The sequence below is a fragment of the Grus americana genome, chromosome 1, assembly GCF_028858705.1.
Source record: "Grus americana isolate bGruAme1 chromosome 1, bGruAme1.mat, whole genome shotgun sequence".
In the NCBI taxonomy this organism is placed as follows: domain Eukaryota; kingdom Metazoa; phylum Chordata; class Aves; order Gruiformes; family Gruidae; genus Grus; species Grus americana.
The window spans coordinates 106708235-106733910 of NC_072852.1; the positions used below are offsets into that span (position 1 = coordinate 106708235).

At 38.9% G+C, this 25676-nt stretch overlaps 1 protein-coding gene across 1 annotated transcript in view; it reads left to right on the plus strand.

The window, feature by feature from the left end:
* Positions 1–987: 987 nt before the first annotated feature.
* Positions 988–25676, plus strand: part of ROBO1 (roundabout guidance receptor 1) — a 736398-nt gene continuing 711709 nt past the window's right edge. Inside the window, exon 1 of the mRNA XM_054805401.1 lies at positions 988–1092. The gene's annotated coding sequence lies outside the window, so the exon portion shown is untranslated. The remainder of the gene's footprint in view (positions 1093–25676) is intronic.

Below are 25676 nucleotides of genomic sequence, written 5' to 3' on the forward strand. Positions count from 1 at the left end.
TCGTCATTATCTCACATTTACTCTCGATTTAGCAGCCAATACATAAATACTGTATCTGGTTTTTGTTCTTTTCACTGCCTGAATTTTCAAATGGGATATTTTCTTTGAGTTCAGTCATTTCTTACATCCAATAAGGACCATAATTTAAATACTGCAAACCGGCTGTCTTTGTATTCTGTAATGGAAGAAACGTACCCTGATTTTTTTTTTTTTTTACTTTTTCTCTTTTAATTAGGAATAAGTTGCTTAATTTTAAAGAATGTTTGTTTACCCTCTTTGCACAGAGGAGCAGATGTGTCCTTGGAAAGCCATAACTTGAGAAAGAAAAAGCATAGGTAAGTGAAATTCAATGAATACTTGATTACTGAAGTAACTACATAATTACCAGGGAACTTGACGGATAATTTTAACAGTGCGGGGGGAAAAAAGGCAAAAAAAGCTGTAGACAAATAAACGCCTGTTTTTAAAAATCAGACACATTTCTCATACCGGACTGCACAATAGCCCTGCAAGAGCAGCTCTGAAAGCGGAGATTGCATGACATCGGTTTATAATGTGGCTTTCTCCCGCTCAAACATTGCAACATGTATTACAATACCCGAGGTAACGAATCAATTAAACGGGACCCGGCCCCTGCAGCCGCCCCCCCCCCCTCGCCCCCTCACTCCCCCAGACCGTGCCCTCTCCGGAGCCGCTCGCTGCTGCTCGGCTTTGTAGTTTCCCGGCGCCGGAGCAGTAGGACCCAGGGGCCCTCCGCAGCCACCAATAGACGCTGCTACTTGGATCTATTTGTATGCAATGCCTCCTGCTCGGCGCGTTAATAGTAATACAGATAACGGGACTGAAAGAATTCTCTTCTGAAGAAGGATTTGATTTTCCAGGGTCCTGATACTGGGAAGAAATCCGGTTTCATCCCCCTTTTATTCAAAAGTCTCCTGAACAGCTTGTCGTCTTAAGCGCGCTCCCTCTCTCTCCGTATAAATATATATATATTTATATATATATATATTCTCGCTCCATGCAAGGAAAGTTGCAAAGGACTGTCTGGATGATGGAACTGCTAGTTTTCTGAGAGCCTTCTCATCTCGGAGGGTAAGTTTCCCCTCTCAACTACCAAAGTAGCCACCGGGGCGAGGGTCTCGCCGGCAGCCGCAGGGAGGGGGTGGCCGCCCCGCGGCACCGGCTCCGGGCGAGGCAACAGTTTCCCGCAGGCGCCGGGAGAGGTCACAGCGGGAGAGGGGGATGCGAAAGTAGCTAGTGCGCGGGGCTGGCGGAGGGAGCGGTCCAACAAGTTTCTGTGCAGGTACCGAAGGCGTGCTTATTGTCTGTAAAGTTGCCGGGGTTTCCACGGGACGGCGTCCCCCGCTTTCTCGCCGCCCTTTGGCTCGGTCGTTATTAACAAAGAACTTTTACCGCTGCGCAGCCGGCATCCCTCGCTGTGCCTGCCGCCCCCCCCCCCCCCCCGGCGATCTCGGGGTGCCTGTCGCCGCGGAGGCGGGGGGGTGGGGATCCGCGCCGCAACTTCTGGCGGGGCGGACCCCGCACCCCGCCTGCCCCGGCCGCAGTCGGGCGGCTGGAGCGAGAAGCGCCGGCTTTGTTTTCGCCGCGCTCGCAATAACCTTGTCCCTTCCCGGGGGGATGCCGCGGCCGCGGAGCAGCTCTGCCGGGGGAAGCGCCGTCCTCTCCCCCCGCCGGCGCCCGATACCCCGCCGGGCGGAGACCGAAATCTAACGGGAGGGGGGGAATATATGTGTATATATATATGTAGTGTGTGTGTATGTATGTGTATAAATATGTTTAGAAATGGAAAGCGGCAGTACGGGAGGGGGGCTGCGATAGCGCACCCGCCAGCACTTGGCTGGGGGGGAGCGGCCCCTCTCCTCAGGGGCGCTCGGGGAAGGGGCGGGGGGCGCAGTCCGCGGGTGTGCGGCCACCTCCCCGCACAATGGAGGGCCCCCGGCGCGGCGGGGGTGGAGGAGGAAGAGGAGGGAGGTCTCCGGCTCCGCTGCAGCAGCTGCTCCTGCTGCTGCAGTGCCGCAAACCCGCACCGCCCCCGCCCCGCGGGGCAGCGCCCCCGCGGAGGATGCTCGGCGCTGCGCGGCCGGCGCGTTGCCGTGGCCCGGGCCGGCCAGGGAAGGGGTACGGAGCCCTGCGCAGCCCTGCGCTCCCCCCCACCTCCGCCCTGAGCTCGGCCCGCGGCTGCGACCGCCGGGGAACCGGCCTCCCCCCCCGGGCCGGGGTGGCGGGCGGTGCGGCTGCGTGGCGGGGCAGGAGGCTCTTGGCCGCCTCGCTAATTCCCCGCGCGTTTTGGCCACGCCGGAGGATTAGCAACAAACGGCTTTTTCTGTGCAGTCTCGGCAGCAAAAGTGTTACCGCACCTGAGTGTGAAGCTATTAAAAATGCAATAAGGAGGGAGAAATGCAAAACACTGCCATATGCGAAAATAAGGATGTAATTAAGTTTGGCATTAACATGATCAGTATCTGTATTTTTTGTAAAGTGTTGTAGGTTACATTTTTTCTCCATGATCACTGGCATGTGTTAAGGTTAATTAATGACTGATAACTCGAAAACGGACTTAAATGGATTTAAGACTTTTTAAAATTTTAATTTCACTTGCTCATGTTTCACATCTTAGTTACAAAAAGGAAATCTTTAAAATCACTGGTGTTTGCGAGTATACAGAAGAACTTTAGAGGCTTTTTTTTTTTGGAGGGGGGGAATGTTTTGTGCCATACTTGTGTTTCACAGATGTGTGGATAGAAGGGACAGGTCTCTAATCCTAGACCATTGTGCCGTAGATAGGTGTTGAGGTTCAACTGACAGGCAAGATCTTGCATTTGAGAAGGATTCTTATTAACCTGAAGTTCATGCTCGTCATTAATGGAAGAAGAAGCCTTTGTTGGATGCAGTTTGTAGATAAAACAGGTTAAGAATGTCCTGTTATATTATGGAGTAAAAGGCTAATCTCCAAACATAATGTCTTTTTTTTTTTTTTCTGTGTGCTTCTCTTCATTCATTTTATATTTGTCTTTATGCATGTTTTCTACTTATATCTTACACTGCTGTAAACTCCAGGGGCATTACACTGACATAAACAGGCTATAAGCATGTGGAAAGAGACCTAGCTTTTGGTGATTAGAGACAAGGAAGGAAGGCAGAAAGCTAATAAAATTATTCCAGTGCTTCTCAGAGTAGTTCATTGCTTTTCAGTCTTTCAGCAAACACCGCCAAACTTCTGCAAATTGTATGGCAATTGTGTCCCAAGCCCCTACAAAAATGGATTCCTGCAAGCATTTTTGATATCATGACTGATACTTGCCCAGAAGCTGCACTGATTTCCATAGGAATCATTGAAAAAAAGAACGCCTTTGTGGCAACTCAGACAGCTTGGTGGTTGTTGATTGTTGATTCCAGTGAGAGGAAATTTCAAGCTATACCTTTTGCTTTCCTGGATAATACTGAATCCTCAATATTGGATATTGACCGGTAAAATACTGGAGAAATGAGGAGGACTTGACTAATTTTGCAATGAGGTATCTGCAAGTGTCTTCACTGAGGCATAAACAAAAAGTTTATTAGACATAGTCTTGCAATAGATTTTTAAAGGAAACTAAATTCTTAACAAGTGGGGAGGATATTTGAGTTCTGTTGCTTTCCTTTGTTGATGTTGTTTCACCTATTCCTGTGTTTTGTTTTGGTTTTTTTTTTTTCACTTTGTGGGCTTTTCATATTGTGTTTTGCTGTAACTGGATTTGGACCACAATAAGCATCATAATACTTCATATATGTAATGTCCATGTGGATTTCCTTCTAGTAACTTTTCAAGGTCTATGTGCACATCTGAGCTTCACCCTAAGCAATGGAGGCAAGTGTGTTAGCCATGGGAGACTCAGATTTATTTATTTATTTATTTAGGAAACTGTAAGAAATCTCAATGTATACAGATAAGCAAATGCATATACTTTTCTCATGTGCTAAAGTAATAAATAGAAATTAGAGTAGAGAAGCCTTTCTTCTTATGTCTGGGTTTCCCTGACTTGTTTGTTGTGGCATATGGTTAGGTATAAATTATTTAGTAGATTTCTATAGTTCAACAGGTAAGTGTTTAAAAAAAAAAATGGGAAGAAGTAAGGGATTTATATTCTTTTGACCTTTTACTTGAGAGGAATTCCATGGGCTGTGATCCTTCTGGGGTGGAATCAGCTGTCAAGCAAAGGAGTCACTAGGTCCAAAAGTGAAAAAGATTGGGGAGCCGTGATTTTGTTTGTCCAAATTTTGCACTTGCTCTATGAATTGTTTTCTGTGTCGTCAGAAACATCTGGCAATCTCATGCTACTTTGCTTAGAGCTACACCTGGACTCCCAGATAGCAGGTGACAAGCTATATGCATAATGTGTTAATCCATCGGGGGCTACAAACCTGTCATTGTGAAGGAAAGAGATGAAGAATTAAGTAACATGGACTTAAATTTTGTTGTGTCCACCTTTATATCTTCTCTGGATAGCCTCTTCTGTGGCTTAAAATGCAAATAAAAATACAAATTATCCCTTTTTTAATGTAGCATATATCCTTGTTGTACTAATGTTTCTGTATGTCCTCGTTACTCCCCTGGCTGCATCTTTGTTAACATACAAGATGAGGAACTTTAAATATTTGGATCTCTTCTGTTGAGGAAAATATTAGAATAATTGCAGATCAGCACTAAAGTTTCTTGGTGGTGTTATTTGTGAACACTTTATTTTTACAATTATTAGCTAAGCCTTACTTGGTTCTAGGTTCAGGAGAAGCTTGTGATCTAATGTTTTTTCCATCTCTGTGTTCCATAATACTATAACTCAACCAATCTGAGTGGATTTGCAAGCATAGTTGCCTGTATGACAGGGAAAATAGCCTCTTCAAGAAAAGCTTAGACAATTCCAAATTTCTAGGCTTATCAAGGTGATACATCACACAATGGAAAAACGAAGAGAAACATTGTGTGTTCTCCTCTGCAATTATAACATGGTAGCCTTGGGGGGGGAGAAGGTGTAGAAAGGAGAGAGGAACTGAATAACCCTATAATCCTTGAAAGACTTGTAAGGCAAGTGAGCATGTAAGTTAAACATGCAGCAACAGCATAAGGTTTCAGAAGACTCAACACAGGGGGACATAATGAAATATTCCCTCCATTCTGCAGGAGACTTAACAGATATCCTGTGTTTCACCTGTAATATTCTGTCTAAAGTGCTCAGTCAATAAATCTTTCATTCCCTATCCATCTTCTAATCATGAGTCCCATCAGTTGTCTCTCACCACCATCAATTTATAGTCTGCCAAACACATCAATCCTTTGCCTCAATTAAGTCTCTCTCTCCTCCAAACTTCTTCAATCATTAATCTGTCCTTGTCCATCTTGAGGCCCAAGTGTGTACCACCCTCCTGCCTTCCCTGGTCAGCTCTGTGTAACTTCCATAAGGGCATTTTTGTTTGTTTGTTTGTTTGTTTGTTTGTTTGTTTCCAGTCCTGTATCATCTGTCTTTCCTTAGCCATTTCCAGGTCTGTGCTCCAGGTCTGCCAAGTCATGAGAATTTCTCACATTTTCATATGGTAAATTTATTTCCCAAGGTGTCCTTTAGCTTTCTCCTCTGTCAGTAGTGAACACATTGAGCATATTTGTCCTCTTTCCCTACTCATCTGTTGCTCCTCAGGATCTGTGTAAGTTGATCCTTACACCAACAGAATGAGTGTGGCAGGAGAGACAAAATGAGAGTTGGCAGGAAAGAGCAGTGTGACTTGGTAGCTTACTGGTTGCCCCCAGCCTAGGGGAGATGTTGCTATTTCTGATCTGACTTCTCTGTAACACAACTGGCTTCAGACAAATATCGTGTGGCTGTATGTTCAAAATTGATCTAAGGAGTAGCATCCAGAGCCCAGAAAGTCTTATTTTCAGCCAAGTGCTTGAGTTTCTGGGCCACAGGCTTTCCTTACATGCTATTTTTGCCTCAGGTGACATCCCTTTCTCCTTGCAGCCTGACACAATAGGGATGGAAGATGCCACTTGTCCATCTTCCTTGAAGCTTCCTTGGACCATAACATAGAGTAGTTTAAGTTAGGGATGAGGAGGTACCGCTACTGGGAAGACAAGAGCCGTAAGACCTGAATTTCTGGCAAGAGTGTAGCTGGAATTGAGGTCCCTTACTTCTGCATGAAGCAATTCCTGAGTAATACCTCATTCCTTCTTTTTCTCCTCAATCTTTTGAAGTAAAGTAGCTGCCATAGATTGTATCGTAGTTCATACTGCCTAGGTCTTCACCTCGCTCAGAGCACAGGGTTTCTTTCCAGCCAAGGAGTGGCACTGAGTTCAAAAGCCCTTTCATCTTGTTTATTGCTGTGAGGTTAATCTAAGTTCCCCAGCTGAGGAAGTTCTGCATCATCCCTATCTCTCTGGAGAAACTTTCAGGCTGAAGAGAGAAACCCCTTAAGTAGCAATTAGAATATGGCTTTTTCTATATCACTTTCTTCAATTTAGGGGAAATGATTCTGCATAAATTCCCTTGCATGCTGGATTTCCCTCTCAGAGCCCCTGCTTGGGAGAAGAAACAGTTGCATGGGGAGCACAAAGAGTGAACTTAAGTGTGTATCTTTGTTACTCCCCTTAACAATAAGTCTGTTCCACTCCTAAAAATAGCATAAGGAAGAATTCGACTCATCTGGTAAACTAGGGTTCAGTTGCCAACAATGGCAATTTTTCACACTAACAAGTTTGCTACAGTGGTGAATATATATTAAAAAAGAACCATATTTGAATATGTGATCTAATATATCACACTTTGATGCTTCTAGTACTTTATGTGCCTATTTGACCTCAAACATCATAGTCAGTTAAATACTCAGTTTATTTTATTTTTTTTGTTCTTCTAGCTCTTTCCTTTCTAAAAGGGAACTGTAGAAAGGTAATTGAAAAACCTGTGTTAATGCAAGACACTGGCTGTGAGCATGCATGCACTAAGTTGCTGTAATCATACTTTTTAAATGTTCTGCAGTACATTCTAGAAAAAAACAAGACTTAAGGAACTTTATTACAGACTTAATTAAGAATTCCACACTCAAAATAATTTAGTGTTAGAAATCACCAAAAAACTAAGCATGAAAGGTAAAGCGATCCTCCAAAACAATATATGTCTAAGAACAGATCACTTAAGTACAGGAGGAGATCCACTGCGTATGGTGCTGCCTTCGCAAACATGGAAATCTAAACAAATGGCAGTAGTGCTTGTAACTTCCCTTGTTCCAAGAACACAAAGACTTTAGAGTAGGATTTTACTAAGAACAGCTGGACAAAAGAGTTGTAGGCTCGTTTTCATTCCTTATAAAACTTTCCAAATTTACTAAAGAACTTCTATCTGCAAGTCCTGCCACACCCAACTTAATATCTGAAAGTCAAATGCTTTTCTTTCACTCTCATTTATCATCAGTGGTAGTTACTTGTGACTTGGATAAATTATTCTGCAAGTTTATGCCTCAAATCCACCCCAGTTGTGTCAAGAATTTTATTAGTGATAAATGCATTTAAGGATATGACTTGACTCTTTGAACCCGTGGTTGAGTTTTCATAGCTGACAACTGAAAAAAAAAATCCTTTCATTGTTAAAAATTAAACAGAAAAATTAAACAAATTGCCTGTGGGCAGACAGGACTGCAGACAATTCTAACTGAAATATTTGAATAAAATAAAGCCAGCTTGAGTCCCCAGACAAGCCCCTGATGCAGCTAAGTACTTTTGGCTAATAGCACTTCTGAATGTTTCTAAAATTAAGAAAAAAGCTACTACTGAAAACATTGCATGCATAAGGTCTAGAGAAAGTTAAAATGTATCACTGTTTCTTATATCATGGTACTGTAATCAAGTTTGACTGCCTACGGCATTGAAATGAAGCATTGAAAAAACTGTTTCCAATAATTTCTTTTAGATGGGGTGTGCTATATGTGGATGAAAGCAAGGCATGCTTTTGAACTATCTACACTATGTTATGAAAAGATAGGAACACTTCCTCTGAGTGTAATAGGAGAGGAATGAGAGCATGGAAAGTATGGCAGAAGGAATTACAGGGTCCAAATATGCTTCATCTTGCATGGAGATTTGACACTGCAAGTTAATTTTATCTTTGTTCACTGAAATATATTTTGGAGTAACCCACAGCGTACGGCCTCTGTGTGTTAATAAATCTCAGTACAGAAAACAGTCATAGTAAGGAGAGGATAAACATATGAAAAATATGTATTTAATGAATGATAAGGACTAGATGGCAAGCAAAACCAAGAAGCATTCCTCTTCTCCTCTGAGGGGAAAAAAGTACATTTTCCAAAATTTTACGGTCACGGTCTGTCATGATGGAATGAAGAGTATTACATTATCTGAGTTGTCTTTGATACATTACCCAAACCAGAATTTTAATTTCCTAGCTTCTGAACACCGTGTAGAATAAATGGTATTTCTGTACCTTGAAGCATTATCTCAGTTGAAAAAGTTTTTTAAAAAAGAATACTTTAAGCAAATGAACAGAGCTCTGTCCATAACATTTTAACTTGAGAAATACAAAGCTTTCAGTTTTGAAATGTACATGTAAGGTATAAGGCACCAAGTTTAGCCCTGGGACATGTTTTGGGATAGTGGAGGGTTTTTTTCGTCTTAAAAGTTCTGGTAACAAATACTAAAATGTACTAAGCGTAAATGGCTAAGAGAAGGATGGGCATTTTCGTGCTTTGCCGTACTTAAACATCATCTACATTTAGCCTTACTTGATTGGAGGGGTGTGTTGTGTTTCTATCAGTAGCTTATGTAACTAAAATATTTTTGCTTGTGTTTGCATGTAAATTGCCAATGATGTGTGATTTCTTTTTTTTTTTTTAATTTCTCACATTATGTCTGTAATGTGAGCAACCATCCTGATTGTGAACTCTTTCCAGTAAGTAACAATTCTCCTAAAATCTTTGGTAGGGGAAGGTCGAAGTAGGTGGTCTGAGTGATTTTCTCTGGGGGCCGTAACTCCTCTCTCAACTATTGTTTCTTAATGTCATGTATGAGGGAGCCAATGTGGGGCTATGAAACTGTCTGTTCACGTTGACAGCATAGTTCACAATGGTATTTCTGTAAAAAAAAAAAAATAAAATTAAATATTGTTAATTTAAATACTGCAACCTCTTTTTCAGGAATGGTTATCCTAAATCTGCTACACTAGACTTCTACTGTCATTACAGTAAATCTCTTATTACTTGAGGTCACAGATATATATTTGTATGGGAAAAGTGCCTAATTTGCCTGTAGGCTCAAAAGCAGCTCCCTGATTTTTCCTTAATGAAAAATCTTGGCAGTCCTTTCCTGGTTATTTTAGGGCAAGTCATAATGGTTATGTATTTGTTTCACTCGATAAATAGCTTGAAGTACAAAGACAATAATTCTTTTCTACCTATTCCTGTTGATTTCATGGCAATGAAATGATATCACTTTATGCAACTGGCAGCAATAAGCAGCACTTTAAAAAATGAAACCAGGTGAAACCGATCTTGATCGATGTCAAGGTATGCGGAATACTGTAAAGCAAAATACATAAATTTTAGTGTGGTACTTTTTGGAAGGCTACATAGTTGATAATCTACTGTAGCTAAAGTACCCTGTATGCCCGGCATCACCCGAGTCTGACTAATGAGACCACAAGTTCTGTGCTAACCAGCAGAGATCAAAAGAGATGGTGGCTTTAACCTTGCGTTGATCCAGAAAGAGTCCAGCCACAGGTGGGATGGTATTATTCAGGATGTTTTTTCTGACAGCAGGAACCATGTCTGAATCCTGCAGCTTCTCAGCTATCTGCTTATCATAACAGATCAAGAGATTCAGAAAGGGAACCAGTATACTTTAGGAATAGAGGAATAATTCAGACTTCTTCTCACTAACCTCTATACAACTCTACAGTGCACTTCTAATCACAGACTACACATGGCTTCTTATCCTGATGTCAGGAATAACCTACAATAAAGGCAATCACTAAACATTCCTTGCAGTTTGGTACAAGACAGTACTGCCCTGTTCTGCGAAGATGATCGTGGATGACTGTAAAACTTTTCCTGGTCTCGTGCTGACTATAATATAACACGTTGCTTGGGAGAACAGTTCAAACCCTCACATATCTCTGGGAAGGCAGGAGCATTTCAGCTGACCTCAGTTACCCAGATTTTCATTGATTCTTGGCTGAGCTACTGTAATGAGAAGCCTAAATATTTAGAAAACACTAGGCAACATAAAATCATGCAGCACATTTCCTGCTGGGGCTACCATAGGCATATTGACCCTACTCTCTGCATCTCATCGGGTTCAAGGCTTCTGTCTTAATATCCAGGGAGCTTAACGTCTTTGGCCCAGGATACCCAGAAATTTTTCAAGCTCTCTGTATAATGTCTCCGCCTTTCTGGAGACTCTGATGGAATGTGCTACAGTAAAATCAAAGTGCAACCCCTGTAAGAGACAGAACTTTCAAGGGGTATATGCTAAAGCACTATGAAACCGTTTGCCTAAGGAATTAAGAACCAACATTTAACTGCATCTTCCTCTTCAAATATAGCACTCTTCTTTGTTGGGGTCTTGTCTAGATTGATTGCACAACACAGAGGGAGTTTGTTTGTTTAAGACTGTCTCTCAGACATCAGGTAGAAGATTCACATGTGTCATAGCTGCTAGTCAAACCCAACCAGAAGGCAGTAAGATATCACTATGTTTAGCACAGTACAGAAGTCACTTGCGTGGATGCTATTGCAGAGTGCCCTAAAGGGGAGGTCGTACATCAGTCTGCCCAAGGTTTCAGAGGGCGAGGAGAAGAGGAACACGTGCCAGGTTCCAGCTCTTCCATAAATGTCCTCCTTTTCTGGTACAGCTATTCTCTGGCAGGTGAGATGGATGGGTTGGACTAAAGCCATGTCTCCTTGTAGCCTTGCTTGTCTGCATGAGATACAGCTGTCCTAATGAGCCTGTTTGCTTTGTGCTGCACTAACTACTGATGGGACTTGCCCCAACCAAAGTCGCTAGAAATAGTTTCAGTAACGAATGACCTTAATCTTGGCATTACGGTGGGGTGCTATAGAGTTATATAGAAACTCTGAAAGAGGGGCTTTGTGGCTCTTGACTTTTCTTAAGGAAAAAATGAAACTTTGCAATCTCTAGGTCTGTTCTATCCCAAATATATTTTTGGGAAAAATACTGGATTTAGAAATATTTATATGTTTGTGCTTTACAAAGTATTCATAATCTATAAGTTCTTAAATATACTTGTTTTCAGATGAAGATAGCATCTTGTTACCAAACAAATAAGAAGCAATAAGAGAGAATACATGAAAAACAACGTCTGCATGAAGTCCCTTACAAGAGAGGAAATAAGCTAAAAATTGATTCTCTGTTCCAGGTAGTTTAATCCCAATGTCAAAGGAAAGCATGATCTAGAAATGTAAATGTAATCTGAAAGACATGATTTGTAATAAAAAAATGCATCCCATTTGCAAGAAAAACAGAAACAAAACCAGTAAATCAAATGTACTTCAGGTGAGAGTCTTTTTTCTATTTTGGTTTTTTTGTTGTTGTTGTTCTAAAACTTTTATGCGTAAATGGACCTTCATGTTCCAGTTTTGCTCTTTCAGCTCTTTGTGAGAACAGACCACCCTTCAGGTAGGAATGAGGCTGTTTTGCAGGTGGTACCGGAACACTAGTTGGAAATTCAGTTCCTGAGCCTGCTCCTCCCTCTAGTGGAACAGATACTGTTCTCACGAGTAATTCTGGAGAAAAGTAATAGAAATATGTCAGCTTGGCAACGTATGTTTCTTCTTCTCCATAACTTCTTAAAATGGCTCAGAAAGCTGAATAGATAAGGATTGCTTCTATAGGCAGCTAAATCGACTTAAATGCTGCTCCATCTTGATCACCCACTGGCTAGAGCCATTGCTGGAGCGCGGGACTAAGGTGCCCTGCTTTGCCCTGCTTTGCTTGTGAGAGTCCGTGGTGCTAGGGACTATTCTGGGTGTGCGACAGTGAATTCTGAGTCTGTAGCAGAGACGGGGCACCCTTCTCCAAAACTCTGCTTCACACAGTAGTAGTTTTTAAATTGTTTTGTACTAGTCATCTAAGGTGAAAGGATGGTAGTTCAGAAGTGAAATGCCCATATCAATCCTTTTTAGTGTGCTTTGTTCCAGATTAAAAAAAAAAAAAAAGGAAAAAGAAAAAAGAAATGACAAGCAAATAAAAAGTGTTTGCTATTGAAGTGAAATTAATGAGGACTTTTTAGGAGAAAATGCTATGTAATTCAAAAAATAACAAATTCAGAAATAACCCAGGAAATTAAATCTCAAACACTACCTAAGCCATTTTTCTATTAATGTAACTTTTGTTCAAACATAGCATTTCTGTTTGTTTAGCAACAGGCCACTGATGAATGGAGGAGGTTTGCTATGAGAATGGAGTTTATTCACCTATCTTGGGTTCATGTATAGAATGTAATATGCCTTAAAAGAAAAAAAACAAAACAAAACCAGGTATATGGTTGCCTTATTACCCACCAACTGTTTTCAATGGTTCCCACAAAAACTGTTTGAATAATACATCATTCGGAAAGGTGAATCTGAAGGCCAGCTATTTGCCTGGCTCAGTAATGGCTGGCAAACACTTTTTTGTGACATTGAAGTCTACTCCCACCACTTTCATTACTAGTATCGGGCCACTGCTTTCTGTAGACGATTAGAAGACTAAAGGTTATCACAGCATTAAAGGCTGAAAAATGTCTATATATGTTAATGTAGTTGACTGATACATTGCATTTTACTAATACTGTATGATTTTGAAAGGTGTTAGTGTCCTTTTCAGCTAGTTACATATCCAGTTACAATTTTATGTTACCCTACATAGCAGTAGTATGGTAAATAAACACCATCATCATGGTTTCAACCTGTAACTAAAGAACCTAATTTTGTTTTCTCTGTGTCAATAGGAATATAATCACCAGAAATAAATCATCAAGGATCACCAAGAATCTGCATTTTCTAGCTCAACAGCAATAGTACAAATGAGAACAAAAAAGTTCAAATTTTCCTGAATTTTGCCCATGTCTTTAAAGTCTGTTGTGAGCTTTTGCATTACAAAATGGTAAGGCATGAATGCAGTAAGAAAGTAAGGATAACAAATAGGAAAGATACTGCACAGGTCTTTGTAAATGCTTTCTTAAGTATATTTTTCTTTAAGTGGTATATGATTTATGGAGTATGCCTGTGTGAATTGTACCTCCCACCAGTAGCTTCTCCACATAGAGAAAGAACAGCTTATTGCAGCTGTCAGCTAATGAAATGACTCCTGCAGTTCAAGTAGCTGCAGCTTTGGGCTGAAAACTCTGGTTCTGACATTTTTGGCAACATATACCAGTGCCCTGTGGCAGAGGGTTTTTGTTTTGTCATGATGTACAACTACTGCAGTGAGCAAAGACCATGAGGACTGGAATATCAAAAACCATTTTATCATTAATCTGCTGTTAATTTTTTTGCTGAGAAGCAGAAAGTCTGCCAATTTTCATGCAGAACATAATCTTAGAGGTCAATGCAGTTTCAGCATGTATGATTACTTTCTTAAAATGTCAAGCTTAAAAAAAAAATAAGTGTGAGGGAGCTGAGATTGCCTTTACAGAGGGTAATCACATATCCACATTGGAGCCGCACTTTGGCTGTCTGGGCACAGGAGGAAACATCTTCCATGTGATATTAGTACTTTTATTTGTAATGCCTTTGGGTGAAGAATTGTCTCATCTCGAATGTATGCTGCACCTAGATTTTTTAAAAACTTAGCAAGTCCAAATATCATGCAAATGAATGGATAAAGTAGCTGGAAATAGTCTGATTCATGACTGCACTGTTTATGGCTGCGCATTTAACTCGAAAAGAGAGATCTGTAATGCTAGCATTTATACCTTATTTCTCTGAGTGTAAATGCACCTACAGACTTTTTATTACAGTCTGACTGGAGGGCCGGTGAATAATCTCAGCATGGTTGAGCAGCAAATGTTGGAGGATAATTGGATCTGCAGGCTAAGATAGTATGAACGTGGAAGGTCTGGTAGGGAAGATTGATAGGCAGTTATTTTACATTGCGTTTGAAATCGACTTTTTGTTTGTAATTTTATGCGGAATATAACTTGCCTTTAAAAGTTTAAAATTATAAGTTTTGATTCAAATGAAAGATTGAGGTTAATGTTCCCTAAATAATGTCTTTGTAGTCATAAGCTGGTAAACAGAACATGTTGAAGAGTTCATTCAATACAGCTTATGAGCCTTTAGTTAAATTGCGAAGCCATTTATACAATGCTTTAAAAGTGAATCTTTGTGTGTAAACTTCAAACATCAGGTTGAGGATATTCAAGTTTATATGTCCTACAGAAACAGCATAGTTGCTGATAGGTGGTTTGTTTTTTTCCTCCCTAGTGAGATTTCAGTGTGTTATTGTATATTAAAAGACAAACAAAAAATACAGTCAAAGTACTCTTGAGTCCATTCTGGCCTTCTTCATCTCTTTAAAAAGCTGCTAGTTTTTTAGCAAGGGCGACTTGGACAAGTGCTGCTGCAGTAAGGCTTTAATAATACTATTATCCCTTTGTCCCTTGTCTGTCCATTCTGTCTCCTTTTGATAAGAATTCTGTTCTTTCATTGTTTATCTTAGGACACTTAACAGCTCAGGGTAGGATACATTTTGCTTGCTTCTTTGCAAAGTTATTTTATCGAATACATATTTGATAAACCCCTAGTCTTTAAGGTAAAACTTGTTTGAGGGGACGAGAATACAATGCAAATGACTCTCAGTCATGCTGTTACTCATGCGAGGTTTCACAGTGGGGTTGACCAACGTACGTGGGGTCTAGTACCTGTAATTGGAATAATTTGACATTGTCCTCTTCTCACATGCTTCCAACAGGTTAAGAAAAAAGCTTGATCAATTACAATGATGACAGTCATTCTCTGTTTATGGCTAATCTTGGAACCTGCTGTCCAACTATTCAGTTAAATTTGCTGGAGAGGTTGAGGTCTCAAAGGTATCTAATTTCCTACAAGTAGCAGAGGAGAAGAGAGCGCGCCAAATTAATGTCTATATTGCCACAGTATTTATCTATTCTGTTTGTCTTGCTGCATGATTGATCAGTGTGCAGTGGCTAATGAGAAGCGACCTGCTCCAGATCAGTCCCAGATCCGTTCCTAGTTTGTCCCTCTGAGTGACTTTGGCATGTGCTGGTGGGAAATTGGGAAATACTGAGTTGACCTGATGATTTCTCCACTGTGACTGGAAGGAAAGGGAATGAATTGTAACTGGGATTATTGTAATAGAACTGGAGAAGGCATTTAGGACCTGAATCTATAAGAAGGGACGCTTCACAGCACAAGTTGTTCATTGCAGTCATCCACAGGGTCCACCTGCTAACATTTTCCAGAAGCAGCTGAGCTGCACAGTTTTCCAAGGAGAGGGAAGGGGGAGGAGGAATAAAATAGCATAAAATAGAATAGGATGTAGTCACTGTCAATAGCAGTTCCTGAAAATGTGAGAACATTCCCTAGATTTACTGTCATGAAACAAATCCATAGGTGGGCTCCTGCTCTGTCCCTCACAAATACAGCTACTAAACCCCTCTATTCCAATAAAAGAAGTTATATGAAACAATTTTACTTTGGAAGTTGAGCAACTATGTGGGACTGACTAAAATGTGAAGTATTTAGTCTTTATCACTGCAAGAAAGGAGAATTAGAATGTCTTTAGCTGATATCATTCATTGTTAGTATCTTAAATGAATAGTGCAAAATGCATAAAGGTGATTTTTCACTTTAGTTGACATATTTAATAGCTGGCTCTGAATCCTGCTTTGTAACTGCAAATAAAGGGCAGAAACTTTGAGCAGTCTGATGTAGAATATTACATTTCTCTTGCCTGCCATAGAGCCTTTTCTTTTCCCAGTGTTTAAAAAAAAAAAAAAAGAAAAAAATTGTTAAAGTTTGGAATGGAAGTATAGACTTCCACTTTTATAATTATGGTCCATACATTTTGATTCTAACTATCTTATGACTGAAGATTTCAGTATTGTTCCTTCCAGGCTTCAAACTGAAAGGCTCAAACTATTTCAAACTATTGAAATTGTTAATTTTGAATAAGATGTAGAGGATATGAGAGATGGAAAATGAGCTTCAGCTGAACTCTTCGGTTTAATTCCTGTAGCAGCTACCTGGGATTCAGCCCTTGGATTCGGTCTCACACATTACATAGTAATTGGCACCCAGGACTTTCTCCTTTCTGGGAATTGAATTAACCTTTGGCTGGAGAACTCCTGTTGAAAAATGTATAATCCATAATACCATATTGTTGTATAGCCTTGTGATGGAAAAGGACCTAAGCGAGTCTGATAGTGTTGCTCAGTGTTTCACAAATCTTCTCTGCCACATTAGTAATCGAGAGGTAATTCAAAAGGCCTGCATTAAACTTACTTAAGTTCGCAGAAAATTGGCTTTACAGTCAGATGTAAATTACTATTTTGCTTTCAGGCTTGTCAAGCAACAGCACCACCGTTAGCAAACCCTCACTGTATATGCTTCTAGTACTCACCTATTTTTTTTTTTCTCCTAAGAATCAAAAGTAATTAGACTGCATTAGAAAATAATCATGCAGAACTGATGTTTTAGAACCAAATTAAGCAAGAGTCTGGAGACAAATATATGTACATAGAAATAGTAACCGGATGGTTCAGTTCACTTACAAGCAAAACACATGTAGGTGTGGGAGAAGTCTGCCAGGTAACCTCATAATAAGCAAATGCCCAGTAATCACTGTCTGCAACTTTGTCTTTTTTTCTGTATAGCATCTTTCATGTCTTGTCCATGCCTCCCGAAACCAAGGAAAACCATGTTAGAAAGTCAGCTTGCCAGCATCACACCTGATACGAATCTGTGTAACTACATGGTTTTAAAGAACCTGTTCCAAAGGACAACTGTTGCAGATCTAGTCCTTTGTCTGGAGCTTGAATTTAACATTATTAAATGGAGTTTAACGGACTAGGAAAACTTAAGACATACTTTTGAGAACAAATACGCCTTTCAGCATGATCAGAAGGAAAGTAATGCTGCTACAAATGTAGAAGGAAGTGTTCCTTATTTGACAGAGGCTAAATGTTTAGATTTTGTTCATTTCTGGACGAATTTTGAGAAAAATCACTGCCACTAAAGACATAATGATTCTGTATGGCACCATGTTTACCATCGTGTAAATGCCCATTCCTTGTGCAAAGGGGTTATAAATAACAGTGCTCTGATTTCCATTGATCTCTCTGGGAACAGAAGTTCAGTAAGGACGAACAGTTTCCATGAAGTGAGGGTCATAATTGTGAATGTATTTCTCCACATATGAAGAAGTGGCTCTTTTTTTTTAGGTGGTGTGGTCTTGAGAATGGACTGGTGGAGCTCACAGAAATACTTGTAGTAAATAAGACAACAGCTAATGAACATGTAAAAGCTTTCTGGTAGATGTTTTAAAAAAAGGGCAACATAAGGGAAAAAACCCCCAATAACCTAGAATAAAATTGAAAGCTGTGCCAGTGAACACAGGACATATAGAATGAATATATTAAGCAAATTTAATGCAAAAAAAAATGAAGAGAACAGTATCAGCTCTTTATGTGCTTCTTAGAAAATTTGAAATGTTTACCTTTGGGAATGAAAAAAATTAAAAGCTAGTATACTATAAATGGACAAAAATTAACTGCAAATTTATAGTTACTAAAATATATAATTGATTCCAGTGTGACAAAGTAATTAGCACTATTTGTAGTAGCAAACCCATATATTTTCTAACTTCTCAGTTGAAAGAAGTCACTCCCATTATATGCAAGTTAACAGCTGCTAATCAGAATACTGGGGTTTACACAAGGGCTGTTGAAAGACATCATAGTTATTATAATTAGTGCTGAAAGAATAGAAAATAAATAAATAATTCCGTTATCTGTATTGACAGAAATGAAAAATCTTAGACTAAATTATTCCTGTTTTCCAAGTTTAAAATGAGTAAGTGTGGCAGTCGATTACTTCTTTTGCATTCCCTCTGTTCTACCACCAGCTTTATTGATTGGTTTCAATTAATGTATGCCAACAAGTAAATTAACGTAGCACCTGAGGCATAATTCTCTGGTGGTTCGCGTACACTGACTTCTTACCATTCTTGCTGTTTTAACTCCTCCTGAGCATATTGCTGGGAGCTACGATATTTTTCAGTCTGGACACGGACATTACCCATGGCTCTAATAACAGGTCATTTACAGCAAACCCATGTTTCACTGCAGAGATGTCTCTTTAAGTGACATCTTATCAATGGCAATTCAATTAGTCAACCTTAAGACTTTGAGATATATCTCACGCTGTGTCACACAACACTAGCAGATTTGCATTTTAAATGTTAGCTTTTGTCATTGTTATATTTCTTTGGTGTACATAAATAATGCATTTTCGTTCCAATTCTTCATTCAGAACTCCATGTAAAACATTTTCCATGTTAAAATTGCCTGCCTTCTTTTCCAACAGTGCTGTCAGCTGAAAAGACGTGGACTTGTACTGTGGACAGGAGTTTTTCAAAGCTGGTTCTCACCTATCACCATATTCCTCGTGTCACCAATGACTCGTAAACATCAGATGATTCCGAACATCTGAAATATCAGAGTATCCAAAATAGTCAGCTACTGCAATATAAATGGGATACATATATAAATACTACTGTGGTGGGCACAATCTATACATACAGACAGAAATACAAGTGTTTTTTTTAAAGTAGCAGAGAATTTAAAGTCCTGATTTTGCTGGGATACTTACGCAATGAGGACATCCTAACAAGACATGGTCTTACTCCACATCAGCCAGCTGAACTCCTTAGGGATAAACCACATCGCTTTCTATAAAAAGTGGTTACACGCTGCAGTCTTTGGGAAGAAGGTATTTCCTGGAGTTATCTACCATAGCACAGTACAATTACACTGTTCTTCAGTGTACAGTCCTGTATGTGCTGAACATACGCTCTTCAATATGCATAAATACAGAGCAAAGGAGTTGTTGACCACATGTAAGCGTGTGTTCACAAGTTGTGCTATGTAAAACCCCAAGCAACAGTGCACACTTATGAATATAATACTTTCTAGTTAGTAAGTTAGGAAATGAGCAATAAACCTGAGTTTGAAAACAATTTACAAAATCCCAATATCTGCTGGTTGGAAGTGAGCACGGGGTCTTCTAAACTCACACAGGAATCCTGAATACCGAGCATTTCATCTCCCTAAATCCCATCTTCTAACTCCACTGTAGTGAGTATGAATGACTAAATACACAAGCTCTTCCTTTCTTTTTTTTTTTGGTCCATCCTTACATATGAAAAATTATGTTTCTCAGTCTTTTTCAGCCATAATAAAATGTTTTGTGGGAGAGTACTTTCTTATTCCTGAACCAGTATTTTCACACATTTATCTTTGACTCTTCTTGTGTCACCAAAGAATCCTGACTTAAAGCTCATTTTGCCATTGCTGCTGAGAAATAAAATGCACTTGTTAATTATATAGGGACTGTATTGTTAAGCTAAATCAGCTGGTGTATTTGGCAAGATTATAAGCTAAATGTACACGGATAGTTTCCCTGATAGATTGTATGGTATTCCAGAACGCCAGCTTGTTTAATGTGCAACATTTATTTTACAAGTGTGTGCCATGTCTAATTCAGTATTCAGAATTCCATGCTAATGAACAATTTTAACTAGTTTCAAATTATTGAATCACTATTCTGAGATCAAATTTTAACAGAGGAAAAAATTGTGTGATAAGGCTCATGAAAAGATTTTAAAAATTAATTAGACTGAAGTTTAAAAAAGAATAGTGGGCAAATTAATCCTGATAGAGCTATGCTAGCTTGTAGTAAACAAAGAAAATAAACTCATGAGGAAAACAGATAAATGATATCCTCCAGTTTGTGCTAGAAACACTTTTTTATTTATGTTAGTAATACATATATGTCTCTGTGCATGTGTGTGTGGGCTGAGATATGCCTGCGTATTCTCAGGGCCCATCTTTGTTAGTGTGTTAGTTTGAATCAAGAGCATGCTTTTGAAGTGCGTATTTTTCTTTCTTTCGTATTGTGCTTTGGTTGATGTCATGTGGAGCTTTTGCAGTGCCTCAACTTGATTCCTTTCAGATGAAACTAGGATTCAGATTTGGAAGATTTAGCACACTTCAGGAGTGTAACTAATGCACTCCAGCTGCAAATGGGCATTCAGTCCGTAGGGCCAGACTAGAGCTAATCTGAAATAAAAGGCTTTGAAAGGTATACATTATGGACACGTGTTGTCAGCATCAACTGTTTCTCTCTACAGGGTTGCCACTATCCATCCATAAACCATCTGCTAACCTAAACATAGTCTCTGAATTCTTGTATGTTAGTAATTTTATTTTATTTTATGATTCTCTGTAAAGGATAAGACACTATTCCTACACAACTATAGCAGGCACTTCTATAATACAGCACAAAATAAGCATATACATGTATTCAGTGAGATGATAGCCAGCTATAACAACTTCATTACTTTGTATATTAATAAGTTGCAAAACTTTCAGGATCTGGATCCCTCAGCAGAAGCTTCCATCTGTGGGCCTGAGCCATCTCTTGCTGCTGTCATTGACTTTTAAAAGCTTATCATGAAGTCTGTACAGCTTATTATTCAAGTTACTGTACAGTTCTACTGCGCTAGCTGAACACTGTTGGAGTACGTATGAGATAACAGCCCTAAAATCCACCCCTACTGAACTCAATTCCTTGCTCCAAAGAATAAATTCCAATATGAAGAATATTTCCTATCAGTACAAGGAGAAATGTTACAGATTTAAATTTAGTTATGAGTGTGAGTTACTGTAGGTAGTAACTGCTTTGCAGAAAAGAAGAGTAGCGCTTTTCTGAGGTGTGACAGGGCTTTTACATTTGCGTGTGCACAAGTTTCAAAACCCAAATGTACTTCTTTCATATCTCTTTAAAGCAGTTGGTTTTGTTACTGCGCCGTTCAACAATGCTTTGCTTTTATGCATTTGATTAAAACTGAATCACGGGGGAATATTAGCCCGCATGACAAAATCATCACATAATTTGGCAGAAGCATAGCGCAGTTGACAGAGCCTGCTTAGGGAGAGCCCCAGGACAGAGCTAGCAGAGGGAATAAATTCACCTTTGACCAGAAGCAAAAGCGATGCCTTTTGGATTGAGAATGAAAGCCTTGCTGCAAAACGTTCCATCTGCTCTAACACCAAACATTCAAATGCTTGCCACAAGAGCATTGAAATCTGAGCTTTCCAGAAATGTATAATAAATTATACCATTGCTTATATCCTTAAAATGAAATTATTCAGCTACTCCCATATTCTGAAAAACCCGATTACGTGCTTAACTTGATCTATGTAAAGGGTAACTTAGTGGGCCTCAGCAGTAGGAAAAATGATTTCTTATGACTTTGTCTGATTCACTAATTTAAGTTGTAGGAGCACATACTTCTCTAGTCTTGGATGTCCAGTTCAGGATAAGGTAACCATCTAAAATGAAAATATCACTATGTTTTAAAAAAAATAAGAACTTCCAAAAGACACTGCTGCTACACAGCTTTGCTCTCCCAAGGATGGTAAATATATTTAACTTTAGTGGCTTCTGTTTGCCATATTGCCTCATTTTGTAATCAGTATTTTGGATTTTTAATGCTACAACTTTCCACATGGGTTTTATTTCATTTTATTTTCTGAGCCAATTTATAGATATACTTGTTTAGGGTTTGGGTTTTGCTTGGTTTTGCTTCTCCTGTTCTTGTTAATAGGGAAAGTAGAAAACCAGACAAGGAGGATGAAACTGCTGTTGAAAAGGAATATGAGATAAACCAGCAATGTATTGGCAGGCAGAATCAGTGGCCTGAGGCAGCCTAACGAGAAAAAAACTGCTCGGGTACAATAGGAGGAAATAAATTTTTCTTGTGTTTTTTTTCCTTTCTCTCTCTCTCTCTGGTCCGAATCAGGTCTTTGAATGACGTGAAATCGCTTTCCTTCATTCCACTTTCTAGTGTGTGTTATGCTTACAAACTTCATTTTGTGACTTTGAATTGTTTAAATGGAGCCATGATAACTTCTGGCTCTCAGCCTCTTGTAAGACCACTTAGAAAGGAAAAATTTGGCTACAAAGCATGCCAGAATCATAAAGCTGAATATCTGGGGATTTCTACTGAATGAATTAACCTCAGAATAATCCCCAGTTAATCTCTGTCTATTTATGACCTAAATGGATACATCTCAGGAGAAAGCTGGTTTATGAAAAAGAGCCTCAGAACCAGAGTATGTATATTAAGGATATGTGTGTTGTACCTCGTGTTTAATTTAATCAAGATGTTAAATAGTTGTGACATAAGACAAAAATACACTAGTTTTTGTCAGAGAAGTTTCTGGAATTGATACTGCATGTATGTCATTGTATCTCTCAATAGCTTGCCACTAAATTGGTCGTTTAATGTGTATTGAGAAAAATAATAGTTTCTTAACAAAATAGCACATGAAATCTGATCATGATTTGTGAAATTCTTTTACATCCATCCATCCGATTTTGGATGATTAGGTTGCTAAAACTATAGGACCATTAAAAGATTAAAAAAAAAACCAACCGCAACACATACTCAGCTAAAGTGCTGATTTGCCTAACAAATGATACCGTTGGGGCCATACAGTATTCAGATTCTTCTGCTAACCTATATATTTCATAAAGCATCCTCACTAGGATGTTGTTCTATGAACCACAGCGTCTGGACAAAAAGAAAAACTTACATAATGAAAAAATTTATCCCAGGTAGGGGGCCCAATCTATTGAAGACAGAAGAGATGTGAGTCACAGAAACGACAAAATTACTGTTCTACATTGGATTCTGGTTAAGATTTTTAAAATAATAATAATAATAATAATAATAATAATAGTAATAATAAAAACTATCAAGAGGAATTGCATTTCTTACCCTTTCCCTCCAGTTTTGGCAAGGCGGATGTATTGCCATCATATTCTATAGCATTGTGATGTACTCTGGATAACCCACACCTGTATGTCATCAAATAGTGCAGATACTGTTTCTGCCTGGCATAAGCCAGAAGTAATTTAAAAGTAAATCAATTCTGTCTTAATTTGGGCTCCAACTGACTGCAAAAACATAACCATTGTCAAAGACAATTTGATAGAAACACATTGACAGTTTCACAAATGTGTTAAAGAGGGAAAAACGGAGATCGAAGCAGCAATAAGGGAATGAGGAAAAGGGAGAAAATTAATTTTTTTTGACATTTTTCTGTATGTAGAACTTGTGTATAACAGTTATACAAAATAATGTTTCTCTAGAAAGAATCACTTTCATCTTTAGTGGCTATAATATATAAAAAAATAACTAAACATGGTTTTTGTCTTTTTTAAAATTTATTGTAAGATGAGCTCAATGCTTGCAGAGTAGTCATCTACGTAATAAGGAAAAGAAGCCTTAATTTTGAGAGTACACAAATATAAATTACTGTTGACTGAGACAATAAGTGTTAGGAAACTTTTAAAGTAGATATGCAATTTGTCCATGAAATTGATTTCTTTTACATTCAGCAAGTAATCGATCTGGAGACTAAGTAGCAAGACTGATATTGCTCCTCATGATCATGAATTAACTATGAGTAAAATAAAAGAGATAATTTTATAGCTACATTAGGTGTTACATACTGTTTGAAAATAAAAGGCAGCATCTGACAGTGACCTCTGATCCTGATCTAAATGTTTGGTAGATAGACCTAATTTTTCTTTGCATGTTCATGTAACTGAAAATTGTTGAAGGTTAAATGAGGATAGAAGAGGGTCCTACAAACATAGATGCTGATTAGAGCTCAGTTAAAATATTGTAATTTCTATTGGTTTTCATCATAAATCTGTATAGACAGTGTCTAATTCTTTACAGAAAAAAAGTATATAACAAAACTTTTCAATATTTAAAAAATATTTTAATATTCAGAACTTCAAGCTATTTTGCTTTGCATTAACAATAGTTTCATGTATTCTGTCATTTCAAAAGTTTCATATTCAAGGGGGTTGGAACTAGATGATCTTTGAGGTCCCTTCCAACCCAAACCATTCTGTGATTCTATGATTCTATATGCTTTGTCTTACGGCGGTTATAAGTCCTCAAGGGTTTTATAAGCAATGTGCTTGTTGATGTAATCTTTTGGTCTTCATATTAGATCATATTTCTTATCCAACAACTAAAATCACATGATTCCTATGACAGAGCATAACTTGTACATGTATCATGGGAATCATAGTCTCTCCGTAACCTCAAACCATATGAAAAAGAATTCAACGCCAAGAGTTCCCTTGGGATCCCTTATAGCAAGAGTTGTGTTCAGCAACTTTTCAGGTTTTTGCTAAATGTAGGGGAAGACTTTGTTTACTATTATACTTGAAACATTATAGTCATAACATTTACATGAAATATACTGGATTTCAACTTCTGTGTACAAATTGGGTTGGTCTTGCTTTTATTCAGGTGCTGTCATGTCAAATAAGTAGAATTTTTTTTTTAAAAACCTGGAGTCTCTTAAAGTTGCAAAGGTTCTGCAAAGACTTCGGTATGATATTTCATTTACCCTTCTCAATACCGACAAATAAAAAGCCCAAACAGCTTTGCATAGGAGTATCCCTTAAATCAGTTGGCCCCATCTCTGAATCCTCATTGAAGTCAGTTGAAAGGCTTTGTCTTCTCAGTGGAGCATTTGTGGTTCAGTGACCCCTCCCAAGATGAAAGGTTACCATCATTATGGGGCTCCGATTAAAGAATAAACCTGCTGTGTCTTAGTTCAGCTGGTCAAAAATCCATTACAGAATATTTATGTGGAGGCGTTATTTTATGTCCTTATAAAAAATTAAGTAATGTGGAAAAGCTAGTAGCAGAGATGTCCTTTTTGACTATGAAACTGTGGAATAGTTTCTGGGAAGAGTCTTGACGTTTTCCCTGCAGTACAGAGTATTTACAGTGCTAATAGAAATGTTTGAGGCACAATTAAAGTCAGGAACGGTTCCTCCTGGGTGTATAGACTTTTAAACCAGGAGACCTTTTGGAGATACGCCGACGATTTGAACACCCTATAGCAGTATTTTTTCTTTGTGACTCATACAGCGCTTAGATCTGGATAATACAAAATAAAGATACAGCGAAACCAGTTCAAATGGCAATTTACCAACTGTAGTCATCGGAGCCAACTAGTGCTGAAATTTCTTTCCCTAAGAGAGTTTATTTATGTTAGGCATACTGTGTTGCTGTAATTTTAAAGCAAACTTTTCAAATATGTGCAACCATGCACTGCTTAGGCATTGTCAACAGGTTGGTCTCTTGGCTTCCCGTGCTGCTGTGGCTGACTCTGCCTTTGGGCATACTGGAAGCAAGAAGTCTTTCAGTGGGTCGCTTAATTATGAATTGAAGGATGAAGGTAAGAAATGTAGGTCTGTGTGTATTTCTAATTTAGCTTTGCTGCTGGAAGCATTCAACATATATATTCAAAGTCAATGTATTGGCTGAATTCTGGACT